The sequence below is a fragment of the Cyclopterus lumpus genome, chromosome 8 (genome assembly GCF_009769545.1).
Source record: "Cyclopterus lumpus isolate fCycLum1 chromosome 8, fCycLum1.pri, whole genome shotgun sequence".
NCBI classification, from domain to species: domain Eukaryota; kingdom Metazoa; phylum Chordata; class Actinopteri; order Perciformes; family Cyclopteridae; genus Cyclopterus; species Cyclopterus lumpus.
The window spans coordinates 910,966-933,624 of NC_046973.1; the positions used below are offsets into that span (position 1 = coordinate 910,966).

Genomic DNA, 22,659 nt, shown 5'->3' on the forward strand with positions numbered 1-22,659 from the left:
TTAACGGCCACGCGCACGGTAGCCGCTGCAGCTTTAAAACATATTCACATTCCTTACTGTAGTAAAATGACCTAAATAGTGAGTGAAAGTCCGACAAGTATAAGTGTTGCAGTCGAAACCTCCTCAAGTAAACATTGGACACAACGGTGGTAAAGTAGTAAAAGTACATGCATATTGTCAACACACTAGTTAAAGTAGTAAAAGTACATGCATATTGTCAACACACTAGTTAAAGTAGTAAAAGTACATGCATATTGTCAACACACTAGTTAAAGTAGTAAAAGTACATGCATATTGTCAACACACTAGTTAAAGTAGTAAAAGTACATGCATATTGTCAACACACTGTAGTTAAAGTAGTAAAAGTACATGCATATTGTCAACACACTAGTTAAAGTAGTAAAAGTACATGCATATTGTCAACACACTGTATATAAAGTAGTAAAAGTACATGCATATTGTCAACACACTAGTTAAAGTAGTAAAAGTACATGCATATTGTCAACACACTGTATATAAAGTAGTAAAAGTACATGCATATTGTCAACACACTGTATATAAAGTAGTAAAAGTACATGCATATTGTCAACACACTAGTTAAAGTAGTAAAAGTACATGCATATTGTCAACACACTGTATTTAAAGTAGTAAAAGTACATGCATATTGTCAACACACTGTATTTAAAGTAGTAAAAGTACATGCATATTGTCAACACACTGTATTTAAAGTAGTAAAAGTACATGCATATTGTCAACACACTAGTTAAAGTAGTAAAAGTACATGCATATTGTCAACACACTGTATATAAAGTAGTAAAAGTACATGCATATTGTCAACACACTGTATATAAAGTAGTAGAAGTATATGCATATTGTCAACACACTAGTTAAAGTAGTAAAAGTACATGCATATTGTCAACACACTGTAGTTAAAGTAGTAAAAGTACATGCATATTGTCAACACACTGTAGTTAAAGTAGTACAAGTACATGCATATTGTCAACACACTGTATATAAAGTAGTAAAAGTACATGCATATTGTCAACACACTAGTTAAAGTAGTAAAAGTACATGCATATTGTCAACACACTAGTTAAAGTAGTAAAAGTACATGCATATTGTCAACACACTGTATATAAAGTAGTAAAAGTACATGCATATTGTCAACACACTGTAGTTAAAGTAGTAAAAGTACATGCATATTGTCAACACACTAGTTAAAGTAGTAAAAGTACATGCATATTGTCAACACACTGCATATAAAGTAGTAAAAGTACATGCATATTGTCAACACACTAGTTAAAGTAGTAAAAGTACATGCATATTGTCAACACACTAGTTAAAGTAGTAAAAGTACATGCATATTGTCAACACACTAGTTAAAGTAGTAAAAGTACATGCATATTGTCAACACACTGTATATAAAGTAGTAAAAGTACATGCATATTGTCAACACACTGTATATAAAGCAGTAAAAGTACATGCATATTGTCAACACACTGTAGTTAAAGTAGTAAAAGTACATGCATATTGTCAACACACTGTAGTTAAAGTAGTAAAAGTACATGCATATTGTCAACACACTGTATATAAAGTAGTAAAAGTACATGCATATTGTCAACACACTGTAGTTAAAGTAGTAAAAGTACATGCATATTGTCAACACACTAGTTAAAGTAGTAAAAGTACATGCATATTGTCAACACACTGCATATAAAGTAGTAAAAGTACATGCATATTGTCAACACACTAGTTAAAGTAGTAAAAGTACATGCATATTGTCAACACACTAGTTAATGTAGTAAAAGTACATGCATATTGTCAACACACTGTATATAAAGTAGTAAAAGTACATGCATATTGTCAACACACTGTAGTTAATGTAGTAAAAGTACATGCATATTGTCAACACACTAGTTAAAGTAGTAAAAGTACATGCATATTGTCAACACTCTAGTTAAAGTAGTAAAAGTACATGCATATTGTCAACACACTAGTTAAAGTAGTAAAAGTACATGCATATTGTCAACACACTGTATATAAAGTAGTAAAAGTACATGCATATTGTCAACACACTGGTTAAAGTAGTAAAAGTACATGCATATTGTCAACACACTGTATATAAAGTAATAAAAGTACATGCATATTGTCAACACACTGTATATAAAGTAATAAAAGTACATGCATATTGTCAACACACTAGTTAAAGTAGTAAAAGTACATGCATATTGTCAACACACTGTATATAAAGTAGTAAAAGTACATGCATATTGTCAACACACTAGTTAAAGTAGTAAAAGTACATGCATATTGTCAACACACTAGTTAAAGTAGTAAAAGTACATGCATATTGTCAACACACTGTATATAAAGTACTAAAAGTACATGCATATTGTCAACACACTAGTTAAAGTAGTAAAAGTACATGCATATTGTCAACACACTGTAGTTAAAGTAGTAAAAGTACATGCATATTGTCAACACACTGTATATAAAGTAGTAAAAGTACATGCATATTGTCAACACACTAGTTAAAGTAGTAAAAGTACATGCATATTGTCAACACACTAGTTAAAGTAGTAAAAGTACATGCATATTGTCAACACACTGTATATAAAGTAGTAAAAGTACATGCATATTGCCAACACACTGTAGTTAAAGTAGTAAAAGTACATGCATATTGTCAACACACTGTATATAAAGTAGTAAAAGTACATGCATATTGTCAACACACTGTATATAAAGTAGTAAAAGTACATGCATATTGTCAACACACTGTATATAAAGTAGTAAAAGTACATGCATATTGTCAACACACTAGTTAAAGTAGTAAAAGTACATGCATATTGTCAACACACTGTATATAAAGTAGTAAAAGTACATGCATATTGTCAACACACTAGTTAAAGTAGTAAAAGTACATGCATATTGTCAACACACTGTATATAAAGTAGTAAAAGTACATGCACATTGTCAACACTCTAGTTAAAGTAGTAAAAGTACATGCATATTGTCAACACACTGTATATAAAGTAGTAAAAGTACATGCATATTGTCAACACACTGTATTTAAAGTAGTAAAAGTACATGCATATTGTCAACACACTGTATATAAAGTAGTAAAAGTACATGCATATTGTCAACACACTGTATATAAAGTAGTAAAAGTACATGCATATTGTCAACACACTGGTTAACGTAGTAAAAGTACATGCATATTGTCAACACACTGTAGTTAAAGTAGTAAAAGTACATGCATATTGTCAACACACTGTATATAAAGTAGTAAAAGTACATGCATATTGTCAACACACTAGTTAAAGTAGTAAAAGTACATGCATATTGTCAACACACTGTAGTTAAAGTAGTAAAAGTACATGCATATTGTCAACACACTGTAGTTAAAGTAGTAAAAGTACATGCATATTGTCAACACACTGTAGTTAACGTAGTAAAAGTACATGCATATTGTCAACACACTGTAGTTAAAGTAGTAAAAGTACATGCATATTGTCAACACACTGTAGTTAACGTAGTAAAAGTACATGCATATTGTCAACACACTGTATATAAAGTAGTAAAAGTACATGCATATTGTCAACACACTGTATATAAAGTAGTAAAAGTACATGCATATTGTCAACACACTAGTTAAAGTAGTAAAAGTACATGCATATTGTCAACACACTGTAGTTAAAGTAGTAAAAGTACATGCATATTGTCAACACACTAGTTAAAGTAGTAAAAGTACATGCATATTGTCAACACACTAGTTAAAGTAGTAAAAGTACATGCATATTGTCAACACACTGGTTAAAGTAGTAAAAGTACATGCATATTGTCAACACACTGTAGTAAAAGTACATGCATATTGTCAACACACTGTAGTTAAAGTAGTAAAAGTACATGCATATTGTCAACACACTGTAGTAAAAGTACATGCATATTGTCAACACACTGTAGTTAAAGTAGTAAAAGTACATGCATATTGTCAACACACTGTATATAAAGTAGTAAAAGTACATGCATATTGTCAACACACTGTAGTTAAAGTAGTAAAAGTACATGCATATTGTCAACACACTAGTTAAAGTAGTAAAAGTACATGCACATTGTCAACACACTAGTTAAAGTAGTAAAAGTACATGCACATTGTCAACACTCTAGTTAAAGTAGTAAAAGTACATGCATATTGTCAACACACTGTATATAAAGTAGTAAAAGTACATGCATATTGTCAACACACTAGTTAAAGTAGTAAAAGTACATGCATATTGTCAACACACTGTATTTAAAGTAGTAAAAGTACATGCATATTGTCAACACACTAGTTAAAGTAGTAAAAGTACATGCATATTGTCAACACACTAGTTAAAGTAGTAAAAGTACATGCATATTGTCAACACACTGTATATAAAGTAGTAAAAGTACATGCATATTGTCAACACACTAGTTAAAGTAGTAAAAGTACATGCATATTGTCAACACTCTAGTTAAAGTAGTAAAAGTACATGCATATTGTCAACACACTAGTTAAAGTAGTAAAAGTACATGCATATTGTCAACACACTGTATATAAAGTAGTAAAAGTACATGCATATTGTCAACACACTGGTTAAAGTAGTAAAAGTACATGCATATTGTCAACACACTGTATATAAAGTAGTAAAAGTACATGCATATTGTCAACACACTAGTTAAAGTAGTAAAAGTACATGCATATTGTCAACACACTAGTTAAAGTAGTAAAAGTACATGCATATTGTCAACACACTGTATATAAAGTAGTAAAAGTACATGCATATTGTCAACACACTAGTTAAAGTAGTAAAAGTACATGCATATTGTCAACACTCTAGTTAAAGTAGTAAAAGTACATGCATATTGTCAACACACTGTATATAAAGTAGTAAAAGTACATGCATATTGTCAACACACTAGTTAAAGTAGTAAAAGTACATGCATATTGTCAACACTCTAGTTAAAGTAGTAAAAGTACATGCATATTGTCAACACACTGTATATAAAGTAGTAAAAGTACATGCATATTGTCAACACACTGTATATAAAGTAGTAAAAGTACATGCATATTGTCAACACACTATATAAAGTAGTAAAAGTACATGCATATTGTCAACACACTGTATATAAAGTAGTAAAAGTACATGCATATTGTCAACACACTGTATATAAAGCAGTAAAAGTACATGCATATTGTCAACACACTGTAGTTAAAGTAGTAAAAGTACATGCATATTGTCAACACACTGTAGTTAAAGTAGTAAAAGTACATGCATATTGTCAACACACTGTATATAAAGTAGTAAAAGTACATGCATATTGTCAACACACTGTAGTTAAAGTAGTAAAAGTACATGCATATTGTCAACACACTGTAGTTAACGTAGTAAAAGTACATGCATATTGTCAACACACTGTATATAAAGTAGTAAAAGTACATGCATATTGTCAACACACTGTAGTTAAAGTAGTAAAAGTACATGCATATTGTCAACACACTGTATATAAAGTAGTAAAAGTACATGCATATTGTCAACACACTGTATTTAAAGTAGTAAAAGTACATGCATATTGTCAACACACTGTATATAAAGTAGTAAAAGTACATGCATATTGTCAACACACTGTAGTTAAAGTAGTAAAAGTACATGCATATTGTCAACACACTGTAGTTAAAGTAGTAAAAGTACATGCATATTGTCAACACACTGTAGTTAACGTAGTAAAAGTACATGCATATTGTCAACACACTAGTTAAAGTAGTAAAAGTACATGCATATTGTCAACACACTAGTTAAAGTAGTAAAAGTACATGCATATTGTCAACACACTGTATATAAAGTAGTAAAAGCACATGCATATTGTCAACACACTGTATATAAAGTAATAAAAGTACATGCATATTGTCAACACTCTAGTTAAAGTAGTAAAAGTACATGCATATTGTCAACACACTGTATATAAAGTAATAAAAGTACATGCATATTGTCAACACACTAGTTAAAGTAGTAAAAGTACATGCATATTGTCAACACACTGTAGTTAAAGTAGTAAAACTACATGCATATTGTCAACACACTGTATATAAAGTAGTAAAAGTACATGCATATTGTCAACACACTGTAGTTAAAGTAGTAAAAGTACATGCATATTGTCAACACACTGTATATAAAGTAGTAAAAGTACATGCATATTGTCAACACACTGTATAAAAAGTAGTAAAAGTACATGCATATTGTCAACACACTAGTTAAAGTAGTAAAAGTACATGCACATTGTCAACACTCTAGTTAAAGTAGTAAAAGTACATGCATATTGTCAACACACTGTATATAAAGTAGTAAAAGTACATGCATATTGTCAACACACTGTATTTAAAGTAGTAAAAGTACATGCATATTGTCAACACACTGTATATAAAGTAGTAAAAGTACATGCATATTGTCAACACACTGTATATAAAGTAGTAAAAGTACATGCATATTGTCAACACACTGTATATAAAGTAGTAAAAGTACATGCATATTGTCAACACTCTAGTTAAAGTAGTAAAAGTACATGCATATTGTCAACACACTAGTTAAAGTAGTAAAAGTACATGCATATTGTCAACACACTAGTTAAAGTAGTAAAAGTACATGCATATTGTCAACACACTGTATATAAAGTAGTAAAAGTACATGCATATTGTCAACACACTGTAGTTAAAGTAGTAAAAGTACATGCATATTGTCAACACACTAGTTAAAGTAGTAAAAGTACATGCATATTGTCAACACACTGTATATAAAGTAGTAAAAGTACATGCATATTGTCAACACACTAGTTAAAGTAGTAAAAGTACATGCATATTGTCAACACACTAGTTAAAGTAGTAAAAGTACATGCATATTGTCAACACACTAGTTAAAGTAGTAAAAGTACATGCATATTGTCAACACACTGTATATAAAGTAGTAAAAGTACATGCATATTGTCAACACACTAGTTAAAGTAGTAAAAGTACATGCATATTGTCAACACACTAGTTAAAGTAGTAAAAGTACATGCATATTGTCAACACACTGTATATAAAGTAGTAAAAGTACATGCATATTGTCAACACACTAGTTAAAGTAGTAAAAGTACATGCATATTGTCAACACACTAGTTAAAGTAGTAAAAGTACATGCATATTGTCAACACACTGTATATAAAGTAGTAAAAGTACATGCATATTGTCAACACACTAGTTAAAGTAGTAAAAGTACATGCATATTGTCAAAACACTAGTTTAAGTAGTAAAAGTACATGCATATTGTCAACACACTGTATATAAAGTAGTAAAAGTACATGCATATTGTCAACACACTAGTTAAAGTAGTAAAAGTACATGCATATTGTCAACACACTAGTTAAAGTAGTAAAAGTACATGCATATTGTCAACACACTAGTTAAAGTAGTAAAAGTACATGCATATTGTCAACACACTGTATATAAAGTAGTAAAAGTACATGCATATTGTCAACACACTAGTTAAAGTAGTAAAAGTACATGCATATTGTCAACACACTAGTTAAAGTAGTAAAAGTACATGCATATTGTCAACACACTGTATATAAAGTAGTAAAAGTACATGCATATTGTCAACACACTGTAGTTAAAGTAGTAAAAGTACATGCATATTGTCAACACACTGTATTTAAAGTAGTAAAAGTACATGCATATTGTCAACACACTGTAGTTAACGTAGTAAAAGTACATGCATATTGTCAACACACTAGTTAAAGTAGTAAAAGTACATGCATATTGTCAACACACTAGTTAAAGTAGTAAAAGTACATGCATATTGTCAACACACTGTATATAAAGTAGTAAAAGTACATGCATATTGTCAACACACTAGTTAAAGTAGTAAAAGTACATGCATATTGTCAACACACTGTATATAAAGTAGTAAAAGTACATGCATATTGTCAACACACTGTATATAAAGTAATAAAAGTACATGCATATTGTCAACACTCTAGTTAAAGTAGTAAAAGTACATGCATATTGTCAACACACTGTATATAAAGTAATAAAAGTACATGCATATTGTCAACACACTGTATATAAAGTAATAAAAGTACATGCATATTGTCAACACACTGTATATAAAGTAGTAAAAGTACATGCATATTGTCAACACACTAGTTAAAGTAGTAAAAGTACATGCATATTGTCAACACACTAGTTAAAGTAGTAAAAGTACATGCATATTGTCAACACACTGTAGTTAAAGTAGTAAAACTACATGCATATTGTCAACACACTGTAGTTAAAGTAGTAAAAGTACATGCATATTGTCAACACACTGTATATAAAGTAGTAAAAGTACATGCATATTGTCAACACACTGTATATAAAGTAGTAAAAGTACATGCATATTGTCAACACACTAGTTAAAGTAGTAAAAGTACATGCACATTGTCAACACTCTAGTTAAAGTAGTAAAAGTACATGCATATTGTCAACACACTGTATATAAAGTAGTAAAAGTACATGCATATTGTCAACACACTGTATTTAAAGTAGTAAAAGTACATGCATATTGTCAACACACTGTATATAAAGTAGTAAAAGTACATGCATATTGTCAACACACTGTATATAAAGTAGTAAAAGTACATGCATATTGTCAACACACTGTATATAAAGTAGTAAAAGTACATGCATATTGTCAACACTCTAGTTAAAGTAGTAAAAGTACATGCATATTGTCAACACTCTAGTTAAAGTAGTAAAAGTACATGCATATTGTCAACACACTAGTTAAAGTAGTAAAAGTACATGCATATTGTCAACACACTAGTTAAAGTAGTAAAAGTACATGCATATTGTCAACACACTGTATATAAAGTAGTAAAAGTACATGCATATTGTCAACACACTGTAGTTAAAGTAGTAAAAGTACATGCATATTGTCAACACACTGTATATAAAGTAGTAAAAGTACATGCATATTGTCAACACACTGTATATAAAGTAGTAAAAGTACATGCATATTGTCAACACACTAGTTAAAGTAGTAAAAGTACATGCATATTGTCAACACACTGTATATAAAGTAGTAAAAGTACATGCATATTGTCAACACACTAGTTAAAGTAGTAAAAGTACATGCATATTGTCAACACACTAGTTAAAGTAGTAAAAGTACATGCATATTGTCAACACACTGTATATAAAGTAGTAAAAGTACATGCATATTGTCAACACACTAGTTAAAGTAGTAAAAGTACATGCATATTGTCAACACACTAGTTAAAGTAGTAAAAGTACATGCATATTGTCAACACACTAGTTAAAGTAGTAAAAGTACATGCATATTGTCAACACACTGTATATAAAGTAGTAAAAGTACATGCATATTGTCAACACACTAGTTAAAGTAGTAAAAGTACATGCATATTGTCAACACACTAGTTAAAGTAGTAAAAGTACATGCATATTGTCAACACACTGTATATAAAGTAGTAAAAGTACATGCATATTGTCAACACACTGTATATAAAGTAGTAAAAGTACATGCATATTGTCAACACACTGTAGTTAAAGTAGTAAAAGTACATGCATATTGTCAACACACTGTATTTAAAGTAGTAAAAGTACATGCATATTGTCAACACACTGTATATAAAGTAGTAAAAGTACATGCATATTGTCAACACACTGTATATAAAGTAGTAAAAGTACATGCATATTGTCAACACACTGTATATAAAGTAGTAAAAGTACATGCATATTGTCAACACACTAGTTAAAGTAGTAAAAGTACATGCATATTGTCAACACACTAGTTAAAGTAGTAAAAGTACATGCATATTGTCAACACACTGGTTAAAGTAGTAAAAGTACATGCATATTGTCAACACACTGTAGTAAAAGTACATGCATATTGTCAACACACTGTAGTAAAAGTACATGCATATTGTCAACACACTAGTTAAAGTAGTAAAAGTACATGCATATTGTCAACACACTGTAGTTAAAGTAGTAAAAGTACATGCACATTGTCAACACTCTAGTTAAAGTAGTAAAAGTACATGCATATTGTCAACACACTAGTTAAAGTAGTAAAAGTACATGCATATTGTCAACACACTGTATTTAAAGTAGTAAAAGTACATGCATATTGTCAACACACTAGTTAAAGTAGTAAAAGTACATGCATATTGTCAACACACTGTATATAAAGTAGTAAAAGTACATGCATATTGTCAACACACTAGTTAAAGTAGTAAAAGTACATGCATATTGTCAACACTCTAGTTAAAGTAGTAAAAGTACATGCATATTGTCAACACACTGTATATAAAGTAGTAAAAGTACATGCATATTGTCAACACACTAGTTAAAGTAGTAAAAGTACATGCATATTGTCAACACACTGTATATAAAGTAGTAAAAGTACATGCATATTGTCAACACACTGTATTTAAAGTAGTAAAAGTACATGCATATTGTCAACACACTGGTTAAAGTAGTAAAAGTACATGCATATTGTCAACACACTGTATATAAAGTAGTAAAAGTACATGCATATTGTCAACACACTGTAGTAAAAGTACATGCATATTGTCAACACACTGTAGTTAACGTAGTAAAAGTACATGCATATTGTCAACACACTGTATATAAAGTAGTAAAAGTACATGCATATTGTCAACACACTGTAGTTAAAGTAGTAAAAGTACATGCATATTGTCAACACACTGTAGTTAACGTAGTAAAAGTACATGCATATTGTCAACACACTGTATATAAAGTAGTAAAAGTACATGCATATTGTCAACACACTGTATATAAAGTAGTAAAAGTACATGCATATTGTCAACACACTGTATATAAAGTAGTAAAAGTACATGCATATTGTCAACACACTGGTTAAAGTAGTAAAAGTACATGCATATTGTCAACACACTGTATATAAAGTAGTAAAAGTACATGCATATTGTCAACACACTAGTTAAAGTAGTAAAAGTACATGCATATTGTCAACACACTAGTTAAAGTAGTAAAAGTACATGCATATTGTCAACACACTGTATATAAAGTAGTAAAAGTACATGCATATTGTCAACACACTAGTTAAAGTAGTAAAAGTACATGCATATTGTCAACACTCTAGTTAAAGTAGTAAAAGTACATGCATATTGTCAACACACTGTATATAAAGTAGTAAAAGTACATGCATATTGTCAACACACTAGTTAAAGTAGTAAAAGTACATGCATATTGTCAACACTCTAGTTAAAGTAGTAAAAGTACATGCATATTGTCAACACACTGTATATAAAGTAGTAAAAGTACATGCATATTGTCAACACACTGTATATAAAGTAGTAAAAGTACATGCATATTGTCAACACACTATATAAAGTAGTAAAAGTACATGCATATTGTCAACACACTGTATATAAAGTAGTAAAAGTACATGCATATTGTCAACACACTGTATATAAAGCAGTAAAAGTACATGCATATTGTCAACACACTGTAGTTAAAGTAGTAAAAGTACATGCATATTGTCAACACACTGTAGTTAAAGTAGTAAAAGTACATGCATATTGTCAACACACTGTATATAAAGTAGTAAAAGTACATGCATATTGTCAACACACTGTAGTTAAAGTAGTAAAAGTACATGCATATTGTCAACACACTGTAGTTAACGTAGTAAAAGTACATGCATATTGTCAACACACTGTATATAAAGTAGTAAAAGTACATGCATATTGTCAACACACTGTAGTTAAAGTAGTAAAAGTACATGCATATTGTCAACACACTGTATATAAAGTAGTAAAAGTACATGCATATTGTCAACACACTGTATTTAAAGTAGTAAAAGTACATGCATATTGTCAACACACTGTATATAAAGTAGTAAAAGTACATGCATATTGTCAACACACTGTAGTTAAAGTAGTAAAAGTACATGCATATTGTCAACACACTGTAGTTAAAGTAGTAAAAGTACATGCATATTGTCAACACACTGTAGTTAACGTAGTAAAAGTACATGCATATTGTCAACACACTAGTTAAAGTAGTAAAAGTACATGCATATTGTCAACACACTAGTTAAAGTAGTAAAAGTACATGCATATTGTCAACACACTGTATATAAAGTAGTAAAAGCACATGCATATTGTCAACACACTGTATATAAAGTAATAAAAGTACATGCATATTGTCAACACTCTAGTTAAAGTAGTAAAAGTACATGCATATTGTCAACACACTGTATATAAAGTAATAAAAGTACATGCATATTGTCAACACACTAGTTAAAGTAGTAAAAGTACATGCATATTGTCAACACACTGTAGTTAAAGTAGTAAAACTACATGCATATTGTCAACACACTGTATATAAAGTAGTAAAAGTACATGCATATTGTCAACACACTGTAGTTAAAGTAGTAAAAGTACATGCATATTGTCAACACACTGTATATAAAGTAGTAAAAGTACATGCATATTGTCAACACACTGTATAAAAAGTAGTAAAAGTACATGCATATTGTCAACACACTAGTTAAAGTAGTAAAAGTACATGCACATTGTCAACACTCTAGTTAAAGTAGTAAAAGTACATGCATATTGTCAACACACTGTATATAAAGTAGTAAAAGTACATGCATATTGTCAACACACTGTATTTAAAGTAGTAAAAGTACATGCATATTGTCAACACACTGTATATAAAGTAGTAAAAGTACATGCATATTGTCAACACACTGTATATAAAGTAGTAAAAGTACATGCATATTGTCAACACACTGTATATAAAGTAGTAAAAGTACATGCATATTGTCAACACTCTAGTTAAAGTAGTAAAAGTACATGCATATTGTCAACACACTAGTTAAAGTAGTAAAAGTACATGCATATTGTCAACACACTAGTTAAAGTAGTAAAAGTACATGCATATTGTCAACACACTGTATATAAAGTAGTAAAAGTACATGCATATTGTCAACACACTGTAGTTAAAGTAGTAAAAGTACATGCATATTGTCAACACACTAGTTAAAGTAGTAAAAGTACATGCATATTGTCAACACACTGTATATAAAGTAGTAAAAGTACATGCATATTGTCAACACACTAGTTAAAGTAGTAAAAGTACATGCATATTGTCAACACACTGGTTAAAGTAGTAAAAGTACATGCATATTGTCAACACACTAGTTAAAGTAGTAAAAGTACATGCATATTGTCAACACACTGTATATAAAGTAGTAAAAGTACATGCATATTGTCAACACACTAGTTAAAGTAGTAAAAGTACATGCATATTGTCAACACACTAGTTAAAGTAGTAAAAGTACATGCATATTGTCAACACACTGTATATAAAGTAGTAAAAGTACATGCATATTGTCAACACACTAGTTAAAGTAGTAAAAGTACATGCATATTGTCAACACACTAGTTAAAGTAGTAAAAGTACATGCATATTGTCAACACACTGTATATAAAGTAGTAAAAGTACATGCATATTGTCAACACACTAGTTAAAGTAGTAAAAGTACATGCATATTGTCAAAACACTAGTTTAAGTAGTAAAAGTACATGCATATTGTCAACACACTGTATATAAAGTAGTAAAAGTACATGCATATTGTCAACACACTAGTTAAAGTAGTAAAAGTACATGCATATTGTCAACACACTAGTTAAAGTAGTAAAAGTACATGCATATTGTCAACACACTAGTTAAAGTAGTAAAAGTACATGCATATTGTCAACACACTGTATATAAAGTAGTAAAAGTACATGCATATTGTCAACACACTAGTTAAAGTAGTAAAAGTACATGCATATTGTCAACACACTAGTTAAAGTAGTAAAAGTACATGCATATTGTCAACACACTGTATATAAAGTAGTAAAAGTACATGCATATTGTCAACACACTGTAGTTAAAGTAGTAAAAGTACATGCATATTGTCAACACACTGTATTTAAAGTAGTAAAAGTACATGCATATTGTCAACACACTGTAGTTAACGTAGTAAAAGTACATGCATATTGTCAACACACTAGTTAAAGTAGTAAAAGTACATGCATATTGTCAACACACTAGTTAAAGTAGTAAAAGTACATGCATATTGTCAACACACTGTATATAAAGTAGTAAAAGTACATGCATATTGTCAACACACTAGTTAAAGTAGTAAAAGTACATGCATATTGTCAACACACTGTATATAAAGTAGTAAAAGTACATGCATATTGTCAACACACTGTATATAAAGTAATAAAAGTACATGCATATTGTCAACACTCTAGTTAAAGTAGTAAAAGTACATGCATATTGTCAACACACTGTATATAAAGTAATAAAAGTACATGCATATTGTCAACACACTGTATATAAAGTAATAAAAGTACATGCATATTGTCAACACACTGTATATAAAGTAGTAAAAGTACATGCATATTGTCAACACACTAGTTAAAGTAGTAAAAGTACATGCATATTGTCAACACACTAGTTAAAGTAGTAAAAGTACATGCATATTGTCAACACACTGTAGTTAAAGTAGTAAAAGTACATGCATATTGTCAACACACTGTAGTTAAAGTAGTAAAAGTACATGCATATTGTCAACACACTGTATATAAAGTAGTAAAAGTACATGCATATTGTCAACACACTGTATATAAAGTAGTAAAAGTACATGCATATTGTCAACACACTAGTTAAAGTAGTAAAAGTACATGCATATTGTCAACACTCTAGTTAAAGTAGTAAAAGTACATGCATATTGTCAACACACTGTATATAAAGTAGTAAAAGTACATGCATATTGTCAACACACTGTATTTAAAGTAGTAAAAGTACATGCATATTGTCAACACACTGTATATAAAGTAGTAAAAGTACATGCATATTGTCAACACACTGTATATAAAGTAGTAAAAGTACATGCATATTGTCAACACACTGTATATAAAGTAGTAAAAGTACATGCATATTGTCAACACTCTAGTTAAAGTAGTAAAAGTACATGCATATTGTCAACACTCTAGTTAAAGTAGTAAAAGTACATGCATATTGTCAACACACTAGTTAAAGTAGTAAAAGTACATGCATATTGTCAACACACTAGTTAAAGTAGTAAAAGTACATGCATATTGTCAACACACTGTATATAAAGTAGTAAAAGTACATGCATATTGCCAACACACTGTAGTTAAAGTAGTAAAAGTACATGCATATTGTCAACACACTGTATATAAAGTAGTAAAAGTACATGCATATTGTCAACACACTGTATATAAAGTAGTAAAAGTACATGCATATTGTCAACACACTAGTTAAAGTAGTAAAAGTACATGCATATTGTCAACACACTGTATATAAAGTAGTAAAAGTACATGCATATTGTCAACACACTAGTTAAAGTAGTAAAAGTACATGCATATTGTCAACACACTAGTTAAAGTAGTAAAAGTACATGCATATTGTCAACACACTGTATATAAAGTAGTAAAAGTACATGCATATTGTCAACACACTAGTTAAAGTAGTAAAAGTACATGCATATTGTCAACACACTAGTTAAAGTAGTAAAAGTACATGCATATTGTCAACACACTAGTTAAAGTAGTAAAAGTACATGCATATTGTCAACACACTGTATATAAAGTAGTAAAAGTACATGCATATTGTCAACACACTAGTTAAAGTAGTAAAAGTACATGCATATTGTCAACACACTAGTTAAAGTAGTAAAAGTACATGCATATTGTCAACACACTGTATATAAAGTAGTAAAAGTACATGCATATTGTCAACACACTGTATATAAAGTAGTAAAAGTACATGCATATTGTCAACACACTGTAGTTAAAGTAGTAAAAGTACATGCATATTGTCAACACACTGTATTTAAAGTAGTAAAAGTACATGCATATTGTCAACACACTGTATATAAAGTAGTAAAAGTACATGCATATTGTCAACACACTGTATATAAAGTAGTAAAAGTACATGCATATTGTCAACACACTGTATATAAAGTAGTAAAAGTACATGCATATTGTCAACACACTAGTTAAAGTAGTAAAAGTACATGCATATTGTCAACACACTAGTTAAAGTAGTAAAAGTACATGCATATTGTCAACACACTGGTTAAAGTAGTAAAAGTACATGCATATTGTCAACACACTGTAGTAAAAGTACATGCATATTGTCAACACACTGTAGTAAAAGTACATGCATATTGTCAACACACTAGTTAAAGTAGTAAAAGTACATGCATATTGTCAACACACTGTAGTTAAAGTAGTAAAAGTACATGCACATTGTCAACACTCTAGTTAAAGTAGTAAAAGTACATGCATATTGTCAACACACTAGTTAAAGTAGTAAAAGTACATGCATATTGTCAACACACTGTATTTAAAGTAGTAAAAGTACATGCATATTGTCAACACACTAGTTAAAGTAGTAAAAGTACATGCATATTGTCAACACACTGTATATAAAGTAGTAAAAGTACATGCATATTGTCAACACACTAGTTAAAGTAGTAAAAGTACATGCATATTGTCAACACTCTAGTTAAAGTAGTAAAAGTACATGCATATTGTCAACACACTGTATATAAAGTAGTAAAAGTACATGCATATTGTCAACACACTAGTTAAAGTAGTAAAAGTACATGCATATTGTCAACACACTGTATATAAAGTAGTAAAAGTACATGCATATTGTCAACACACTGTATTTAAAGTAGTAAAAGTACATGCATATTGTCAACACACTGGTTAAAGTAGTAAAAGTACATGCATATTGTCAACACACTGTATATAAAGTAGTAAAAGTACATGCATATTGTCAACACACTGTAGTAAAAGTACATGCATATTGTCAACACACTGTAGTTAACGTAGTAAAAGTACATGCATATTGTCAACACACTGTATATAAAGTAGTAAAAGTACATGCATATTGTCAACACACTGTAGTTAAAGTAGTAAAAGTACATGCATATTGTCAACACACTGTAGTTAACGTAGTAAAAGTACATGCATATTGTCAACACACTGTATATAAAGTAGTAAAAGTACATGCATATTGTCAACACACTGTATATAAAGTAGTAAAAGTACATGCATATTGTCAACACACTGTATATAAAGTAGTAAAAGTACATGCATATTGTCAACACACTGTATATAAAGTAGTAAAAGTACATGCATATTGTCAACACACTAGTTAAAGTAGTAAAAGTACATGCATATTGTCAACACACTGTATATAAAGTAGTAAAAGTACATGCATATTGTCAACACACTGTATATAAAGTAGTAAAAGTACATGCATATTTCAACACACTAGTTAAAGTAGTAAAAGTACATGCATATTGTCAACACACTGTATATAAAGTAGTAAAAGTACATGCATATTGTCAACACACTAGTTAAAGTAGTAAAAGTACATGCATATTGTCAACACACTGTATATAAAGTAGTAAAAGTACATGCATATTGTCAACACACTAGTTAAAGTAGTAAAAGTACATGCATATTGTCAACACACTAGTTAAAGTAGTAAAAGTACATGCATATTGACAACACACTAGTTAATGTAGTAAAAGTACATGCATATTGACAACACACTGTATATAAAGTAGTAAAAGTACATGCATATTGTCAACACACTGTAGTTAAAGTAGTAAAAGTACATGCATATTGTCAACACACTAGTTAATGTAGTAAAAGTACATGCATATTGTCAACACACTGTAGTTAAAGTAGTAAAAGTACATGCATATTGTCAACACACTGTATATAAAGTAGTAAAAGTACATGCATATTGTCAACACACTAGTTAAAGTAGTAAAAGTACATGCATATTGTCAACACACTAGTTAAAGTAGTAAAAGTACATGCATATTGTCAACACACTAGTTAAAGTAGTAAAAGTACATGCATATTGTCAACACACTGTATATAAAGTAGTAAAAGTACATGCATATTGTCAACACACTGTAGTTAAAGTAGTAAAAGTACATGCATATTGTCAACACACTGTAGTTAAAGTAGTAAAAGTACATGCATATTGTCAACACACTGTAGTTAACGTAGTAAAAGTACATGCATATTGTCAACACACTAGTTAAAGTAGTAAAAGTACATGCATATTGTCAACACACTGTATATAAAGTAGTAAAAGTACATGCATATTGTCAACACACTAGTTAAAGTAGTAAAAGTACATGCATATTGTCAACACACTAGTTAAAGTAGTAAAAGTACATGCATATTGTCAACACACTGTATTTAAAGTAGTAAAAGTACATGCATATTGTCAACACACTGTATATAAAGTAGTAAAAGTACATGCATATTGTCAACACACTGTAGTTAAAGTAGTAAAAGTACATGCATATTGTCAACACACTAGTTAAAGTAGTAAAAGTACATGCATATTGTCAACACACTAGTTAAAGTAGTAAAAGTACATGCATATTGTCAACACACTGTATATAAAGTAGTAAAAGTACATGCATATTGTCAACACACTGTATATAAAGTAGTAAAAGTACATGCATATTGTCAACACACTAGTTAAAGTAGTAAAAGTACATGCACATTGTCAACACTGTATATAAAGTAGTAAAAGTACATGCATATTGTCAACACACTGTATATAAAGTAGTAAAAGTACATGCATATTGTCAACACACTAGTTAAAGTAGTAAAAGTACATGCATATTGTCAACACACTAGTTAAAGTAGTAAAAGTACATGCACATTGTCAACACTCTAGTTAAAGTAGTAAAAGTACATGCATATTGTCAACACACTGTATATAAAGTAGTAAAAGTACATGCATATTGTCAACACACTGTATTTAAAGTAGTACAAGTACATGCATATTGTCAACACACTGTATATAAAGTAGTAAAAGTACATGCATATTGTCAACACACTGTATATAAAGTAGTAAAAGTACATGCATATTGTCAACACACTGTATTTAAAGTAGTAAAAGTACATGCATATTGTCAACACACTGTATATAAAGTAGTAAAAGTACATGCATATTGTCAACACACTGTATATAAAGTAGTAAAAGTACATGCATATTGTCAACACACTAGTTAAAGTAGTAAAAGTACATGCATATTGTCAACACACTAGTTAAAGTAGTAAAAGTACATGCATATTGTCAACACACTGTATATAAAGTAGTAAAAGTACATGCATATTGTCAACACACTGTAGTTAAAGTAGTAAAAGTACATGCATATTGTCAACACACTGTAGTTAACGTAGTAAAAGTACATGCATATTGTCAACACACTAGTTAAAGTAGTAAAAGTACATGCATATTGTCAACACACTAGTTAAAGTAGTAAAAGTACATGCATATTGTCAACACACTAGTTAAAGTAGTAAAAGTACATGCATATTGTCAACACACTGTATTTAAAGTAGTAAAAGTACATGCATATTGTCAACACACTGTATATAAAGTAGTAAAAGTACATGCATATTGTCAACACACTGTAGTTAAAGTAGTAAAAGTACATGCATATTGTCAACACACTGTATATAAAGCAGTAAAAGTACATGCATATTGTCAACACACTAGTTAAAGTAGTAAAAGTACATGCATATTGTCAACACACTGTATATAAAGCAGTAAAAGTACATGCATATTGTCAACACACTAGTTAAAGTAGTAAAAGTACATGCATATTGTCAACACACTAGTTAAAGTAGTAAAAGTACATGCATATTGTCAACACACTGTATATAAAGTAGTAAAAGTACATGCATATTGTCAACACACTAGTTAAAGTAGTAAAAGTACATGCACATTGTCAACACTCTAGTTAAAGTAGTAAAAGTACATGCATATTGTCAACACACTGTAGTTAACGTAGTAAAAGTACATGCATATTGTCAACACACTAGTTAAAGTAGTAAAAGTACATGCATATTGTCAACACACTAGTTAAAGTAGTAAAAGTACATGCATATTGTCAACACACTGTATTTAAAGTAGTAAAAGTACATGCATATTGTCAACACACTGTATATAAAGTAGTAAAAGTACATGCATATTGTCAACACACTGTAGTTAAAGTAGTAAAAGTACATGCATATTGTCAACACACTGTATATAAAGCAGTAAAAGTACATGCATATTGTCAACACACTAGTTAAAGTAGTAAAAGTACATGCATATTGTCAACACACTAGTTAAAGTAGTAAAAGTACATGCATATTGTCAACACACTGTATATAAAGTAGTAAAAGTACATGCATATTGTCAACACACTAGTTAAAGTAGTAAAAGTACATGCACATTGTCAACACTCTAGTTAAAGTAGTAAAAGTACATGCATATTGTCAACACACTAGTTAAAGTAGTAAAAGTACATGCATATTGTCAACACACTAGTTAAAGTAGTAAAAGTACATGCACATTGTCAACACTCTAGTTAAAGTAGTAAAAGTACATGCATATTGTCAACACACTGTAGTTAAAGTAGTAAAAGTACATGCATATTGTCAACACACTGTATATAAAGTAGTAAAAGTACATGCATATTGTCAACACACTAGTTAAAGTAGTAAAAGTACATGCATATTGTCAACACACTGTATATAAAGTAGTAAAAGTACATGCATATTGTCAACACACTAGTTAAAGTAGTAAAAGTACATGCATATTGTCAACACACTGTATATAAAGTAGTAAAAGTACATGCATATTGTCAACACACTGTAGTTAAAGTAGTAAAAGTACATGCATATTGTCAACACACTAGTTAAAGTAGTAAAAGTACATGCATATTGTCAACACACTAGTTAAAGTAGTAAAAGTACATGCATATTGTCAACACACTAGTTAAAGTAGTAAAAGTACATGCATATTGTCAACACACTGTATATAAAGTAGTAAAAGTACATGCATATTGTCAACACACTAGTTAAAGTAGTAAAAGTACATGCATATTGTCAACACACTAGTTAAAGTAGTAAAAGTACATGCATATTGTCAACACACTGTATTTAAAGTAGTAAAAGTACATGCATATTGTCAACACACTGTATATAAAGTAGTAAAAGTACATGCATATTGTCAACACACTGTATATAAAGTAGTAAAAGTACATGCATATTGTCAACACACTAGTTAAAGTAGTAAAAGTACATGCATATTGTCAACACACTAGTTAAAGTAGTAAAAGTACATGCATATTGTCAACACACTAGTTAATGTAGTAAAAGTACATGCATATTGTCAACACACTGTATTTAAAGTAGTAAAAGTACATGCATATTGTCAACACACTGTAGTTAAAGTAGTAAAAGTACATGCATATTGTCAACACACTGTATTTAAAGTAGTAAAAGTACATGCATATTGTCAACACACTAGTTAAAGTAGTAAAAGTACATGCATATTGTCAACACACTGTATATAAAGTAGTAAAAGTACATGCATATTGTCAACACACTAGTTAAAGTAGTAAAAGTACATGCATATTGTCAACACACTGTATATAAAGCAGTAAAAGTACATGCATATTGTCAACACACTAGTTAAAGTAGTAAAAGTACATGCATATTGTCAACACACTAGTTAAAGTAGTAAAAGTACATGCATATTGTCAACACACTGGTTAAAGTAGTAAAAGTACATGCATATTGTCAACACACTGTATATAAAGTAGTAAAAGTACATGCATATTGTCAACACACTGGTTAACGTAGTAAAAGTACATGCATATTGTCAACACACTGTAGTTAAAGTAGTAAAAGTACATGCATATTGTCAACACACTGTAGTTAACGTAGTAAAAGTACATGCATATTGTCAACACACTGTATATAAAGTAGTAAAAGTACATGCATATTGTCAACACACTGTAGTTAAAGTAGTAAAAGTACATGCATATTGTCAACACACTGTAGTTAACGTAGTAAAAGTACATGCATATTGTCAACACACTGTATATAAAGTAGTAAAAGTACATGCATATTGTCAACACACTGTATATAAAGTAGTAAAAGTACATGCATATTGTCAACACACTGTATATAAAGTAGTAAAAGTACATGCATATTGTCAACACACTGTATATAAAGTAGTAAAAGTACATGCATATTGTCAACACACTAGTTAAAGTAGTAAAAGTACATGCATATTGTCAACACACTGTATATAAAGTAGTAAAAGTACATGCATATTGTCAACACACTGTATATAAAGTAGTAAAAGTACATGCATATTGTCAACACACTAGTTAAAGTAGTAAAAGTACATGCATATTGTCAACACACTGTATATAAAGTAGTAAAAGTACATGCATATTGTCAACACACTAGTTAAAGTAGTAAAAGTACATGCATATTGTCAACACACTGTATATAAAGTAGTAAAAGTACATGCATATTGTCAACACACTGTATATAAAGTAGTAAAAGTACATGCATATTGTCAACACACTAGTTAAAGTAGTAAAAGTACATGCATATTGTCAACACACTGTATTTAAAGTAGTAAAAGTACATGCATATTGTCAACACACTAGTTAAAGTAGTAAAAGTACATGCATATTGTCA

General features: G+C 29.8%; 1 protein-coding gene across 1 annotated transcript in view; it reads left to right on the forward strand.

The window, feature by feature from the left end:
• The window catches only part of si:dkeyp-113d7.1 (uncharacterized protein LOC407709 homolog), a 40,566-nt gene that overhangs the window by 1,007 nt on the left and 16,900 nt on the right, over positions 1-22,659 (forward strand). The gene's annotated exons all lie outside the window — the stretch shown is intronic.